Source organism: Engystomops pustulosus, chromosome 6, assembly GCF_040894005.1.
Source record: "Engystomops pustulosus chromosome 6, aEngPut4.maternal, whole genome shotgun sequence".
Taxonomy (NCBI): domain Eukaryota; kingdom Metazoa; phylum Chordata; class Amphibia; order Anura; family Leptodactylidae; genus Engystomops; species Engystomops pustulosus.
Genome location: NC_092416.1, coordinates 160118574 through 160135154, shown reverse-complemented (window position 1 = coordinate 160135154; position 16581 = coordinate 160118574). Strand labels below are relative to the sequence as shown.

The window sequence follows — 16581 nt, the reverse complement described above, 5'->3', positions numbered from 1 at the left end:
AGAAATCCAAAGCCTGTAAAAGGGAACCTGTCTGGGCAATTTGAGACACTAAACCAACTCCAGGTCCTTATGGTCCTTAGTGTCTCAAATTTCCTTGTATCATTTCTCTCTGAGAAAATATACTTAGCTCGGTCCACAGCTCCAGGCATCTGCACAGCCATTCTAGGAAACCCAGAGTAGTACAAACCAGCTTCACTGACAGACCTACAGCGCCTGTGCTATGAAGCCGGGGGGTACTACTCCAGCTTCAATCAAGCAATGTGTGTTTATTTTTATGGCCATGGACAGAGATGATAAGGGCAATTTGGGACACTAGACCATTGGTTCAAGAAGATCTGTGGGTGGTTTAGTGTCCCAAATCACCCTGATAGGTTCCCTTTAAATGCTCTCAATGTGCAAGGATTTACACAGTTTAGATTTTGCTAATAAATAATAAAATAAAATCTCAGTTGATCCTGTGAACATTTGAATAGGATTACAATTATGGACCATTATGAGGTCTGCAGTGCAGTTCGCTTGTGTTGTGTGTAGGGGGCGCCAGATTCAGGAATTGGGGCGCAAGTTCTGCACGACTCAGAATTTTGAGTCGGGTATAGTGCAGGGTATAGAAAGAACGTGCAAAGTCTGACAGAAAAATCACACAGGGGCTTTAATAAATGTGGTACTTTGTGTCTGTGCTTAAAAAAAAAAAAGGTGTTGATAAAACGTAAGAAAAAGATGCAACATTCTGTGGTTACTTTTTTATCTCCTTCTGCTAATTATAAGACCAGGGGTCCCATGTGCACCTTATGGAGTGCGGGTCTTGCATGTCTGTTTCCAGCTTATAGGAAAAAGCTGGAGCCCCTACAGAAGTTGGGCTTGGAGAGAAGTAGATTGGTCATTTTGAATAGGGGGAGGGATTAACAGGATCAGACTGTCCAATTAGAGCTTAGCATGGGAAGAGTTGATGAGAAGTAGAAAGTCCCGAACACCCTAATGGAAGGTTATAGAGTTTAGTAAAACAGTTTTTACAATTATAAAAAAAATTCTAATGATAGCAAAAGTTATAGTATAGAAGTTTGCTGCTCTTAGAGTGCTATGTTTGTTCTAAAGTCATGTACATATATGTGTTATAAGCGAGTCTGTGATGGGTTATTGAAGTTGGTGGTACACTGGTGGGGAGGTGGACATGGCCCACCTCCAAATTTGTTGGTGTTAAAATCGAGGTTGGTGAAAAAATTTGTGGGACTCTTTTCGGGTGGAATCCCTGGGAGTCAGGTGAAAGACGTGGGATCTGGTCCCATTGAACCAGAAAACAATTCATAATTTTAGGATTTGTGCACATTGACCTTTTAAGCTTGAAGAACTCTTTTTCATGTATTGTTAGATCATATCTTGCTGCTTTGTTTTGTTCAATAAATATTGGCCAGGGGAGTAACTACGGCAGTAGCAGTCATAGCGGCTGCTATGGGGCCCGCAGTGTGAAGGGGCCCCAGCATCTTACCAGAAAGACTAAAGAATGGAGGATGTGCATATTTTCTGATGGGGAAGGAGGCCCCATTCAGATGGATGAGGCTTATGCCCTGCCTCTCCTAGTTACGACGCTGATATTGGAAGCGGTGTCCAAAAAATTTCCAAATATAAAAAGTTGTTGTGCCTTTTAGTAATTGAGTAAGGGTAGACAGCAGTTGGGTTAGGAACAGCACTGACAAATACCAAGACGTGGCTTCTATGGGACCACCAGAGGTAACTGATAAGTGTCTGAAGTCAGTGGGACACCCCCTTTAAATTAACTATTATTGACCTATGCGTTCTTCTACATACTTTGAGTCTCTACTCCGAATGCATAAAGTTGTCAAAGTTGGTAAATAGATATCGCATGGAGTAAGTCCCCAAATCTGTATTCACTTAGTAGGTCCACATTTTTCTGATTTGTATACAGCCTTTAGTATACAGGAAAACGAAACTCGGACCAAAGGGACTGGCGATGGAGAAATGAGAAAGGATAGAAATCTACAGAAAGTAAAGAAAAGTAAAGCAGTTAGAAAGAGAACAAACTGAGAAGTAAGAGGAAAATGTGTTCTGAAAAGTAGGTGACTGTATATGGGGATGAAGTGGAAATGATTGGGCTGGGGGAGGGAGAGAGGAAGGGATGGAGGGGGTTGTGGAGTGTAGGAAGCGAGAGTGAGAATGGAGGTGAGTTGCGTCCTGGGAGCTGTAAATTTCTCCTGGCTTCGCTGGTTTCCATTAGTATGTTGGCTGCGCATCAGAGCGTGTGTCACGGGACATGGGGCAGCTCTATGTATGCAGGTGTGAGGTGTTCTCGGGGGTGGGGGTGCAGTTACTATGGGGTCTACCTGCACGGCCACCACTGGGGGGACCATCAACACGTGAATGAAATGATTCACATGCACACACTGTACTGGTTGGATGAGGGGGGGAGAGCTACGGGGAGGGGGTGGGTGGCTTAGAAGAGGGCGGGGGTCTCCTATTCCCGCTCTCTATTTTATATTTTAACATTTTTCAGCTGTCTGTGACAATCCGTTACAAGAATGTAAGGATTTGTGTGGGGAAGAGGCCGGCGGGGGATAGGAGGAGGATGTATATGTGTAGAGGTAGAGATATGGGGAGCAACAAGGGGGGAGCGATAAGGGGTTCTGGTTTATGTTTTTTACTTAATTTGATGCTCTGGGGAATGAAAATGTGAAGCTATCAAGAGATCGCATCTGCGCTGGGGGTGGGGGGGGAGCAAATTCCTGTGTGTGTTCTCAAAGAGGCTAGAAAAGTTGGGGAGAGGAGAAAGCGGGGGGGGGGGGGGGGGGAGGGGAGCGAAAGAGGAAAGAGAAGAAAGATTTTGAAGAAGAGAAGATGGCAAAAAAAAGTCACTGAAAAATTTGCATATTAATTGCTGACTGTAAAATTAAAGGGGCTCCCGAGATTTTGATATTGATTGATATTGATGATCAATTGTAGAATAGGTCATAGACATCTGCAAAGTGTTTGTATTTTCTCTCCGTGTTTGCATGGGTTTCCACCGGGTCCTCTGGTTTCCTCCCACACCCCAAAACATACTGTTAGGTTGATTAGATTGTGAGCCCCATTGGGGACAGGGACTGATTTGGCAAAGCTCTGTGCAGCACTGCGTAATCTGTGTGCACTATGTAAATAACAAATTATTATTATATCAAATCAATAGGAATCCAATACATTAAATCCTCAACAACAGGAGCTTAAAGGGGTTATCCAGGATTAATAAAGATATTAGGGCCGGGCTCTAACGTGCACTCACCTCTTCCGGCGCCGCTGATGTCCCCACCGCAGTCCATCTGATCCGTACACCTGTTTGTGAACAGGGGAACAGAAGCCGCGCACAAGGAGCTTCCGGCCGCAGAGATGGTGTCGGATGCCAGCTTCCAGCCGGCCCTGTACACAGATTGGGGCACAGATTAGACGAGTCCCTGCCCATGCTCTGGAATCTTACACTGACCATCACTGAGTTATAGGAGCTAAACAGCAAGAAAACGGAGTAAAATTGTAAAGTAAGTATTGTATAAACATCACTAGAGGATTATAATTTGAGAACTTCTTTCAGGAGTAAGCCCCTTTAAGACAATAGATCTAGTGGGATATTTGTGGTCTACAGGAATTTCCAAAGAAGGACAAATGGTGAACCAGTTACTAAGTTATGGACGTCCATGGCTCAGTGATGCCTGGGAAATGACGGCTTTCATTGAAATGTCTATGCTGATCCCTGCCCAAAACTAAAAAGGCCAACATTGGCTATGTGACCATCAAAACTAGATCATGCGACCGTGACTACACCTTCAATACTACAGGACTTGTTGTTCTTTTCTAGGAGGGTCACCAGTGAACCAACAACTTGGATATGAATATTCTATGTGCAATGAATTATATGGGAAGTGAGGTCTTATTCAGTTTCTTTAAAAAAAATGTGCAAATACGTTTTTTGTGGTGGGAAATGAAAAACTATTCCTCCCATATTATGTTTTTCTCACTATATGGCAATTAGAATAAACCTTTCCCATTTTAGGATTACCAAACTTACAGTATATACTCGTGTATAAGCCTAGTTTTTCAGCACAAAAAATGTGCTGAAAAACCTCACCTTGGCTTATACACGAGTATATTAAAAAAATAAACTTATATACTCACCCTCCGGTGGCCCGATGCTCCACGCGGCTCCCCAATGTCCCTGATGTCGGCACGGCGCCTCTTCTTTCTTCGGTCTTCTTTAACAGCCGGAATGGACGCGGCCATATTATCTTCCGGATGGCGCATACTAAGACGTCAGCAGTGGTCGCATCATAGTATGCGCCTCCTGGAAGAAAACATGGCCGCGTCCATGCCGGCTGTTAAAGAAGACAGAAGAAAGAAGAGGAGCTGTGCGGAAGAAAGAAGACGAGCCGCGCCGAAATCGGGAAACTGCGCTGAGCATCGGAGGGTGAGTATATATGTTTATTTTTTTTAAGTGCTGGGGGGGGGGGCTGGCTGTATACTACTAGGGGCAGTCTGTATACTACATGGGGGCAGGCTGGCTGTATACTACTAGGGGCTGGCTGGCTGTATACTACAGGGGCTGGCTGGCTGTATACTACTAGGGGCTGGCTGTTTACTACTAGGGGCTGGCTGTTTACTACTGGGGGCTGGCTGTTTACTACTGGGGGCTGGCTGTATACTACTGGGGGCTGGCTGGCTGTATACTACTAGGGGCTGGCTGTATACTACTAGGGGCTGGCTGTATACTACATGGGGGCTAGCTGTATACTACATGGGGGCTGGCTGTATACTACATGGGGGCTGGCTGTATACTACATGGGGGCTGGCTGTATACTACATGGGGGCAGACTGGCTATATACTACTGGGGGCTGTGATCAATGCATTTGCAACCCTCGGCTTATACTTGAGTCAATAGTTTTTCCCAGTTTTTGGTGGAAAAGTTACGGGTCTCAGCTTATACTCGAGTCAATAGTTTTTACCAGTTTTTCGTGGTAAAATTAGGGGTCTCGACTTATACTCGAGTATATATAGGGGTACTTATATTTGCTCAACTGCCAGAATAAAGATAGACATAATTTTTGAAGGCATATTTATGACTTTCATCAAAGTAAAAAGTTTGCATCCACAAAGATTACTATGCCAATTTGGGACATATTGTGATGTCATGACTTTGGATACACCTGATTTAATGTTAGTTAGTTAGTTTAGTTAGAGATACAGCTGTAAATGTATTTGAAGGTACACCTGAAACACAATGCTTATTTGTGTAACATCATGTAGAGTCTAAAGAAATCAGGCAAGATATCACAAAGAGAATTGTTTATTAACACAAATCTGGTTCATCCTTGGGTGCAATTTCCAGAAACAATTATACGGAAGTACAAACGAGGTGGGAATGCACTGCCATTATACCGCTCAGGAACGAGATGGGATCTGTGTCCCAGAGATGAACATGCTTTGGTCCGAAATGCGCATATCAACGCAAGAACGGAAGACCTTGTGAAGATGCGGGTGAAGTTGTTAAGAGTGTGTCACTATCCACAGCGATACCACATGGGCTGAAAGTTACTCTGCCGGGAAGAAGACATTACCCCAAAAGATACATAAAAAGCACAGTTTAATGTTTGCTAATGTCAGGAGGAACAAAGATCTTAATTTTTGGAGACGCCCTGAAGTCTGACAAAACTAAAATCGAAATGTTTGGCCATCATTACATTTGAAGGAAAAGGGAAGAAGCTTCCAAGCCTGAGGACATCATCCCGACTGTGACCTACAGGGGGCAGCATCATGTTGTGGATGGTCTGGTGCACACAATAGATGCATCATGAGGAAAGAACATATTGCGGAAAATACTGAAGAACATCTCGAGACATCAGCCAGGAAGCTTGAGAAAAAATGGACCATGACCTGAAGCTGCTAAACAAACTGGTTATAAAGTGGCCTGAAGGACATCAACCATCAGTGTAGTGATGGGAGATGTGTCCTAGTAAGAAGTTCCTCAGGACTTCTTTTATTATAACTCTATATACTGCAAAATATAGAGTTATAAAAGTTATGCAAATTAGCCTGGGGCACTGGCTATATCACCCGAGTGCCTCAGGGATCATAGTATTTTAATGTATGCACACCCCACTATGTGGGGTGATGTAGCCTGAGTGCACCAGGCTAATTTGCATAACTTTTATAACTCTATATTTTGTGGGATATATAGTTATAGTAAAAGAAGTCCTGAGGAACTTCTTACTAGGACACATGTACCATCACTAAACTGATGCTAGATGTCCTTTAAGGATAAAAAAAAGTCAATGCTTTGGATGGGCCATCACAGAGCCCTGATCTCAAACCTCTTACAAAATGTATGGGTGAAGCTGAACAGACCGGTGCGAGCAGGAGGCTCGGTCACACCAGTTCTGTCCAGAGGAATTGGCCCAAATTCCTACCAACTACAGGCAGTCCCCGGGTTATATACAGGATAGGGTCTTTAGGTTAGTTTTTAAGTTGAATTTGTCGGAGCTGTATATTTTATAATTGTGGGTCCAGACAAAAAATTTTGGATTGGATTTTCTAAATTTTTTTTCTATAATGGGACCAAGGATAAACTCTTCATTAGGGCTCATACACACGCCCGTTTGTGGGGATGTATATGCGGCTGCAAATTTTTTTCCCGCATATATGTCCCCATAGACGGCAATGGCGACCTGGGGGCGCGCCGTACACCTGGAAAAGACAGAGCATGCGCTGCTGTTTTCCACGGAGGGGTCACTGCGTTCATACATGTGCAAGCACCAAAGACGTTCTCTTCAGTGCAAAGTCAGAAAACTGGTGCATCGAGAATAATAGATCTGTCCCTATGTCAAAAGGAATAGGAAAAGAAAGCAGCGCAGCTCAATAGTACGGGTGGACAAGATCCATAGCAAGTAGAAACACAAGCAGCATCCAATCCGTGTTTTTCTACATCTATGTCTGGATTTCATGAAGCCAAGTAACATGACGTGAGATAACAGACAAACTAGTAAGACTTTTCCAAAAGAAATAGACGCCCATAGATAGCGATGTTTGACGTTACATCTCAGTACCATGAAGGAAACAAGGGAGAGGCCATAGATGCGGGTAAGGAAGGAATTCATTCTTCATATGAAACCTGCCTCTGAGGTCCAAAGTTTCAGCATAAAGGCCATCAGTAGTGGATTATACTATAGGAGGTTTTGGCTGTAGCCCAAAGCCCCCTAGAAGGACTTTCACCTATAAAAATCCTTGTACATCTGTTCTTTCTCTCAATACACATGTACAGAAGAGTCATTTCAGGACCTTTAAAGGTCCTCTAAAGGTCCTGAAACCACAGATTGAAAGCCGGCCGAAGGGACAAATCCTCCATTCCCCAAGAAGCCGATTCTAGTACCAGATGTAGGAAGTGATTCCAGACTTGTAGGGGCTGTAACATCCATATAGCCCAGGGCCCATGGTGGTCTTAATCCACCCCTGAAGGCCATGCATAATGTGCTGGGGTTTCTTCTTAAGGGATATGCAAATAGGGTAGGAAAAGGAAAACACTGGCTCGGGTACTACCTTAAATGAGGCAGCTTCCTCTGCTAATCTCAATAATAAAATGAATTCCTTCCTGACCTACGTCCATGGCCTCTCACCCAGTTATACTTATAACTGAGATGTCATGACAATGAAACAGTGGCCTTGTTGGGGGATTTATTCCTTTTAGAAAAAAATTACTGGTTTGACTATTATCCCAAGTCATGTCACTTCTTCGAAGCCAGGCACTAAAATTTAGAGGGAGTTGCCACAATCAAAGCAAACCTGTCACCAGGAATGTGATTTTCAGCTAACAACAGGTTCCAATAGCCTGTGCTTTGCTGATTTTAAAAATTCCTTTGTCAGCATTCAGAACCATTTCAGTAGTTTATACAAGTTTATTTCACATTACCTTGCTCCCTGCCAGCAGCGTGTGGAGAGTCCCACAATCTGCTGACAGGGCGCCAGGTAATGTGAATTAACCTTTCATAAAGTACTGAAATAATTCAGAATGCTGACAAAGGGTTTTTTTGTAAAATCAGCATAGCATAGGCTATTGGAACCTGTCACCAGCTAAAAACGAAGGTATCACTGGAAAGATGGTTGTCATTTCCTTGCCGTGGAGATGTGTAGCTACAGACTGGTAGGAGTATCCATTCGGATCCCTGTCTGCCACCAAAAGAACCCACAGAACAGAACCTATAGAAGCATCAGGACAGAGTAGAAGTTGATCTGGTAATGTAAACTGTGGCTTATATGGCTTCTCTGGCAGCATGGAGGAGGCCTACACTACACAATGTACACAATGGCTGATGAGTGGATGTGTATATTGCACAACTTGTTATGTCCTGTATTCCAGAACATGCCGTTATATTACATGAAAATGGAGAACGTCCTTTCTGAAGTGAATGCCGAACATCATAAACGAGCGTCTTTTGGAAGAAAAACTAAATACCTTCTGCATAGTAAACAGCAACGTCTAATAGATTAAAGGAGAAAACATGAACGTATTCCATCAGAGACACGTTTTTAGAACATTTTCATGTTTTCACATTTCTGGAGTATTCTGTAAGACTAAAACATATGGCCCACATTGCCATCATATTGGATTAATATACAATTTTTGGCTAATGAACATATCTACTGGTTGAGATCCATGCATCCGGACACAAAGGAGAGGAAGCTTCAAAGTAAAGGAGGCACTTGGTATTTGGGATGAATGTGTCAGACTTCCATAGACCCAGTGATTTACGGCGCACAAACATCTTGATGACTGTGAGTTGGAGCCGGTAAATGCTTTGGAAGATACCAGGGTCCTGGATTGACCTTCACTGAGCTAAAAAATAATTCTTAAAGGGACACTGGATAAATAGCCCATAAAATTACTATTTAGCAAGCATAAAAGTACTGTTTATTTCTCCACTGCAGATGATTAGTAGGGAACACAATGCAATGACCAATGGGCAGATTAAATCCCATTTAAAGGGAACTTGTCACCAGCTTTTACCCCATTAAACTTTCAGCCCCCCTCAGGAAGGGTATGAAATATCCTTTCTAGAATTCCCTCTTTTATGTGAAATCTCACCCGTTTACGTATACAAAGTTTCCCCCAAAGTCATGAAAATTAATAGAGAAGAGTCATCCTTTTCCTAAGAGGAGTCAAGTTTACAGGTTGCAAAGGTAGTGTCACTTCAGACGCCTCCTTTTCGTCATTATAAATAAGAATCACATTTTTTAGGCTTGTGTCTGTGAGCTGCAGAACCAGAGATTTACAAAGGAATTGGATTTTTATCTGCAGATTGCATTTCCAACTATGGGGCACATATAACTTATGCGGCCGCTGGAGTTTACATAAAAGTGCGTTGTCTGGCGATAATGCCCTGTGCCGCAATTCACTAAGATCATGCGCCCGATATCCTGCATGTGTCGCTTTCCCGCTGAGGTCCGACAAAGTGCTTGGGTTTGTGACACAATTTGAAAGTTAAATCCCACGCTCAGTACGAATCAGTCGGATCTCCCGCCGATTTGTGTCTCATGAAAGCCAGCGCAGCTGTGCCAAAAATGGATCGCGTGCGCCAAAATCCCGGAGCAGACACCTCTTAAATACTTGTCCAAGCAATCCCCGAAAAAGGTGAACAATCCGACGAAAGTGAGCAGCGCGACCCTTAGTAAATGAGCCCCTATGTATTTAGCTACCCGTATCTCTGTCTTTAAAGGGATTCTGTCACCGGATTTTACCCCATTAAACTACTAGCCCCCTCAGGTAGTGTCCCCTCCAAAGTCATGTTACAATGAGCAGAGAGGAGTCATATTTTGCCGCCTGAGAGTCCATGCTGCTAGTAGATCATCACTTCCGACACCCCTATCTTTGGTTCTATAGAAACATACTTTTGGTGTCATATAAAAGATACGAATCTCATCTTTCAGATATAGGGAACTGGGCCAACAACAAAGTTTATTTGGGGGGGGGGGGGAGAGGTTGCCCCCAATTTTAGCATTTTATACCCACAGATAGTGGTGTCTAATGTGACACTAACCCAGCAACTAATAAAAGTGCCTTATCTCAGGAAAAGGATGACTCTTATTTGCTGATTTTCACATGAATTTGGAGGTGATTTTTTTAATAGGTAACCAGGTGACATATCACATGAAAGAGGGAATTGTAGAACAGGCATTTCATCCTCTACCTGAGGGGGCTTTTGGTTTATTAGGGGTAAAATATGCTGACAGGTTCCCTTTAAGGCCACAGAAAGGACAGTGATGCCCTGTGCAGTCTTGTAAACCATAACCTACACTGCGGTTTATGTTATGATGGCACCTAGGATCTGTCTGAGGTCTCAGCTTGTTGTCCTTCTTGCACATAAATAGAGGACTAAGTGAGGTAGCGCTTTGTGTTATTGTATATACACCAGAACATTGCTGTATACACACAATTAACCTCATTTTGCTATAATAAAAGCTAGACATTGAGCCGCCGCACACACAAACATATATATGTCACTGTAAGGAGCCAGCACGCACATGTTGTACATATACAGAGCTCCTATTCAGCCCGGCTACAGTTACATCATACACATGCTCTGCACATGTTCACACAAAGGTAACGCTAATTTCTGATGGGAGGAGGGAGACAGATCCTACAGGAAAGGATAGAAAGAGAGAGAGGGATGACTGAGGAGACAATGATCACACAGAGCATAAGGTAGTGAAAAGGATCAGCTGCTAACTGGTTAGTAAGAAACCTCTCACCTGGAAAGAGATGAGCAGATTGCACATAGTGTCCTATCTGCAGGCAGCAAGTTATAGAGCAGGAGGAGGTGAGCAGGTTGTACATGTGTGCTATCTGGAGGCAGTATGTTATAGAGCAGGAGGAGGTGAGCAGGTTGTACATGTGTGCTATCTGGAGGCAGTATGTTATAAAGCAGGAGGAGGTGAGCAGGTTGTACATGTCTGCTATCTGGAGGCAGTATGTTATAGAGCAGGAGGAGGTGAGCAGGTTGTACATGTGTGCTATCTGGAGGCAGTATGTTATAGAGCAGGAGGAGGTGAGCAGGTTGTACATAGTGTCCTATTTGCTGGCAGCATGTAATAGAGCAGAAGGAGCAGATCACATATAGGGGAACATTTACTAAGGGCCTTGCGCCAGTTTTCTGTCAGACTTTGCACGTTCTTTTAGGTGCAAACTGCTTTCACAGGTATTTTAGAGGTGTCTGCACCACAATTGTTTTGCGTGTGATCCTTTTGTGGCACGGCTTCACTATTCTTCATACGACACAAAGTTTTTCGGGTCGTGCGCCAGTTTTATCATGCAAAGTCCGACAGAAATGTGTTGCAATAGGGTGTGTGACACATTTCTGTCAGACTTTGCACGATAAATCTGGCGTACGGTCCGACTGAGCACTGGAGCGCCCCCTTCAGTGCAGAAATTTGTGTTGCATGAAGAATAGCGCAGCTGCACCACAAAAGGATCGTGTGTAGACACTTCTTAAATACCTGTGCAAGCAGTTTGCATCTAAAAGAACGTGCAAAGTCCGACAGAAAACTGGTGCTTATGTGTCCTATTGTTTTATACACAGGTAGCATGTTATAGAGCAGGAGGAGTTGAGATTGCATACCATTTCAATTCTCCCAGATTTTGGGGCTCTGTACCATAAGAGCTATGCATTGGGACATTATTTATAATATTTTTTAACCAGCAACAAGGATAAAGGGAGCGATGGGCACAATATGAGGGGGGCCATGTAATGAAGGAGAGTTGTGGGGGGCGCTAATGAGGGAATTTTACTTTGTGTGTGAGGAATAACTGGCGTGGCTTAGGTAAAAAAAAAAAATTATAACCCCTGTGTTCGAGATCATATTCAAGAGAGGGACACATGATGAAATAAAGACCCTAGGGTGCGGTCACACATACTGCTAGCGCTGCGTTCGTAGCGTTAAGGGGCGGATTGTTTTAATGCAAGACAATGGGTTCTGATTATCAATCGCTTGCGTTTCCATAGGCGAGTCCCGCCCCCAAACGCTAAGACTGCGTTTGTAACAGCAGCTCTATCTGTACTTGTGACTGCACCCTTATCTGTGGATCTGAGCCGCCAGGGTACAAGTCCAGGACATTTGATCCAGATGCCCAGTGCTAACAGTATTAGAAAAAATTAGGGGGGGCGGGGGGGGGGGGGGCGCTTGTGGAACAATTCCTAAATTTCTGTACCCATATGACTGTTGTATAATTCTTAAGGTGGCTATAAGAATAGTAAAACATTGCTCAGCATTTCTTCATATTTTAATCTGCGGCATTTTCCACCAGTAAATCGCAGGTGACGGCAGAACCCAGCTGTGGCCCGAATCACTGCAGAACATCCGCTACAGACTTTCCACCACGATTGAGTCCCGTCTGTCCCCGGCCCTAGAAAGTATAAAACTGAAAAGCTACCACATAGCAGGGAACGTCAGCGCCCTCTAGTGCACATTCTCAAAGTCTTTAAAAAGAGGGGGAAAAAAAAGGATTATTTCACAAAAATACCATTAAAAAAAAAGTTGCTGCTCCATGTGGCATCAATTTCCATTCCCAGCAGTATTATATAATAGTTCTACCACACTTATACTTTCACTTTGAAACCCCAGATTATAGAAGATGGGAAAAACATTTCGCTCACATGAGTGTTTACATCTTGGGGAAAAAAAAAAAAGAAGGAAAGAATTTTAATAACGGAGGGGGGTCAAGCATCGAATGTGCAAGACGTAAGAATAATATAACATGTCCCCGCCCTGAGCAAAGCGTTACATACCGTAAGGGAATATTGACGTGGACTCGGAGCCATGTTCTTCATTGCGAATTAGGGAAATCCGGTCCGGTGCGGCGGTGCTCCAGCTCCTTACTGGTGGAGATTCACTAGGGGAAAAGCATCATTGAAGTTATGTCAGTTTTCTCACAATTTGCCAAAAATTTGTGCCTTTTTTTTGCTCCATTTGGCAACCTATTTCACTTTTCACTGTCACCTACTTAAACCCTTAACAACGTGTTTCCGTTCCCATTTTTTACTCCCCACCTTCAAAAATGTGCAATTTTTAAATTTTTCAATGTAAGGACTATATGAGGGCTTGTTTTCTGTGTAACAAACTGCACTTTGTAGTGACGGTATTAAATACTCCACGTCGTGTACTGCAGAGCTTTTGGCTTTCACTGTGCGCCCCAAATCACATGTCTACTTTATTCTTTGGGTCGGGGCAATTACCGATGCTAATAACTTTCATACTTTGGTTTATGGAGCTGTGGATGATGTCATTTTTGCAAGATGGGCAAATGTCCTTATTGTTACCATCTTGAGGACTTAATATTTTTTAAATGATGTAAAATGGCGAAAAAGTGGGGTTTTGGACATTCGGACCCTATTTTCCATTACGGAGTTAAACACTGGGAATAACCGTGATTCTATTTTGAGAAATCTGGCATTTTGGGAAGTGGCGATACATAACATGTTTATGATTTTTACTGTGTATTTATATGTGTTCTAAGGAAAGGGGATGATTTGAATTTTTAATGATTTTTTTTTTTTGTTTTACTATTTTGAAGACCCCTCCAGGGTACTTTAATCCTAGGTTGGCTGAGTGATGTTACCATATACTGCTACAGTATGGCATTATATGTGGACTTTACTGATCATGTATTACAATATGCCACTGGCACATTGTAACAAATGATCAGTAACTATACAGTCTTACAAAGTCCTACAGTCTTAGATCGTCGCTTCCTGATGGGTGTTTTTGCTGTAATATGCAGCAAACGCGGACCTTGTATGGAAAGTGTTCAGCCTGTGAGCCCTCTTCATACACCCACAGCCGACGTGTGACATACTAATACGTCACACGTTGGTAATGGGTTAAGCCAGATTTATCTAGTGAATCAAAATGTGATAGACAGATTTTTGAGCCACAACTTTACAAAAATGAGCAAATTGAGCCAAAATTTACTCCATTCTCCTTGTGGCGTAGGAAATACTTGCTGCATAATCAGCCTGCAGACATTCACAGGCTGTTACACTGTACAAGAGCCCCCCCCACCCCCACCCCCACCTACTGTGTGCTGAAACCTGTGGCGTAACTAGAGTCCCCCCCCCCCAATTATACCTAAAAAAAACCTCAAAGAATTATTACATATTCTTCCCTCCCCCACAATTATTACATATTCTGCCCCCCCAAATGAATTATTACTTATTCTGTCCCCTACAATAAATCATTACATATTATGTCCCCCCATAATGAATTATTTCATATTCTGCCCTCCCCCCCACAATAAATGATTACATATTCTCTCCCCCCAGAATTCATTATTACATATTCTGCCCCCGCCGCAATGAATTATTACATATTCCGCCCCCCCCCACAATGATTTATTACATATTCTGCCCCCCCACCATGAATTATTACATATTCTGCCCCCCCCCACACACAATTAATTATTACATAGTCTGCATGCGATCAAATTAATGATTTTATACAATAAGCCCCTTTTACAACTGATTGATTTGAAAAAACCCTGTACTCACCTCTGGCTCCTGACTCCCACGTCTTCTTTCTTCCACCTGCGGCCAGACAGGAAGGGGTGCGCGGCCGCGCGATGACGTCATCATGCGGCTGCGCATCCTAGTTTGTGGAGCGATGTGCGCCGGGGTGGTTTTCCAGCCACATCGGAAGCGGCCGCTCAAGCACTATTCAGTGACGGGCAGGAGCTTCCTGTCCGGACAGACGGAGGCCCCTGCCCGACTGCCAGTGGCGTACCGACCGCGGTCGCCATTGAGACCGGGCCCATCGTCTCCAAGAGCGCCAATGATGATCCGGCTCTGCTAATAGCCCGGGCCCCCCCTGTCCGATATGGCCGGTCTCAATGGCGACTGCGGTCAGTATGCCACTGGCTGAAACTTTCTGCTACTGCAGTGAGATTTCATCAGGCAGAGGGAGGGGAAGTTCTGAAGTAGCAGTGGGAGGATGAGACAGTGTAACGTTCTGTGAAGATGCAGGACATAGGGTCTCTGGTAACGCACCCAGGAGCCTGCTGTTTAATCTATTTAATTTGAGTGTAAAGGATTTAAAATTTGTTTTGTTATTAATTATTATATTTGAATATTACATTAGGCTGCAAAAATGTTTGGGCATTTAAAGGGCCAGGAGTAAGTTATTTGTAAAATTTAGGCCATATCTCACAGACTGCCCGCAGAGCAGAGGACGTGACAGAGCATGTGAGTCTCCTCTGAGGCTGCGGTCACACGGTGCGCTTGCATGGCGTTTACAAACGCAACACAAGAGCCAAGGGTCCGGCCTCGGCCTGATCACATATGCGTTTCCAGGGAAATGCACACATTTGTTAACCAGACCCTATTGTGTTGCATTTAAACAATCCAAGACCACAGGCTCTGGTTACCGATAGCATGCGTTTCCCTAAAATATGCATATGTGATGTGGATGAGACCCGCCCCCCCCCTTGCGCTAGCGTATTATGAACGCAACGCTAACAAACGTGTGACCACAGTGGTAGGTGTCAGTACAAAACCACTAAAGCCAGGAAGAGAAAACAAATCTGTATGTGTCCATAATGGTAACTGTACACGACGTGTCCACACAGCCGTGGACCTTTCTTTGTATCCCACGAGTCATCCAAGTGTGAGCTACTTTCACGCGCTGATGACCACTGAAAACCACCGCACAGGACTTGCGCCATTGGGTGCGTCTCGGGCAGTCGGCTCATACATGGGGCTGTGAAATTGACAGTTGTGTGCGTGAGCCTAGAGGCCACGTTCACACCATGCGTTGTGTCACCTTTTTTTGTTGAGTTTTTGACCCATTCCAGAGGCTTGCACCGCGATCACATGCTGAGGTTACGCTGGGTTTTATCGAATGCAATGGAAAGGCAGTGTAACCTCAGCATGTGGGCTGAAGCCTTTGGAATGAGTCAAAAACGCATCAAAAACGTGACGCAGCGTATGAACGCGGCCATAGAAAGGAGGACGTGAATCCAAAATGGCTGTGAGAAATACCAATGCAAGTCCGACCTTAGCTGCAGTACCACACACTACCCGCGGTCAGGTGTGGCGCTGTTTTTGGAAGAAGAGCCATGTTTTCCAACCTCCGGACAACCCTACAAATCTACAGACATATACGTGTGATATTACTGTGGACTTCCTATCACAATAGCCCCGGTACAACACTACATCCAGTTTATACCTCGCCTATACTGCCTGATAACAGGGACCACTAGCAGCTGCCACACAATTCCTGTCAGCTACTTGGCGCCTCATGACAGAAGCAGTACCAGAAGCTACGTCACCACAGGCGGCTGTCACTTCCCCGATTTCATTGGTTACACTACCTGTCAATCACAGCCGTAACCCAGCAATGAAAGGGTCAACCACTAGGCGATGACGATGGCACTCGCAGTAAGCCCCGCCTCTCCGTTATACTGGCAGGAAACCCAGCCAATGAGTCACAGACACATGCGCGGCGCTTCCCCGCCTTATTTGGAAGAGACCATTCACACACCCGGAAAAGGGGACGTCAGTCTCTAAATTTTG

General features: G+C 44.1%; 1 protein-coding gene across 3 annotated transcripts in view; it reads right to left on the bottom strand.

The window, feature by feature from the left end:
* EMILIN3 (elastin microfibril interfacer 3) overlaps positions 1-16470 on the bottom strand; it is a 103086-nt gene extending 86616 nt beyond the window's left edge. Inside the window, exons 1-2 of one of the 3 annotated variants that reach the window (XM_072112096.1) lie at positions 16380-16470; positions 12805-12908 (exon numbers count right to left, since the gene is read on the bottom strand). The gene's annotated coding sequence lies outside the window, so the exon portion shown is untranslated. The other 2 variants (XM_072112097.1, XM_072112095.1) reach the window with 2 other exon arrangements.
* Positions 16471-16581: the final 111 nt, after the last annotated feature.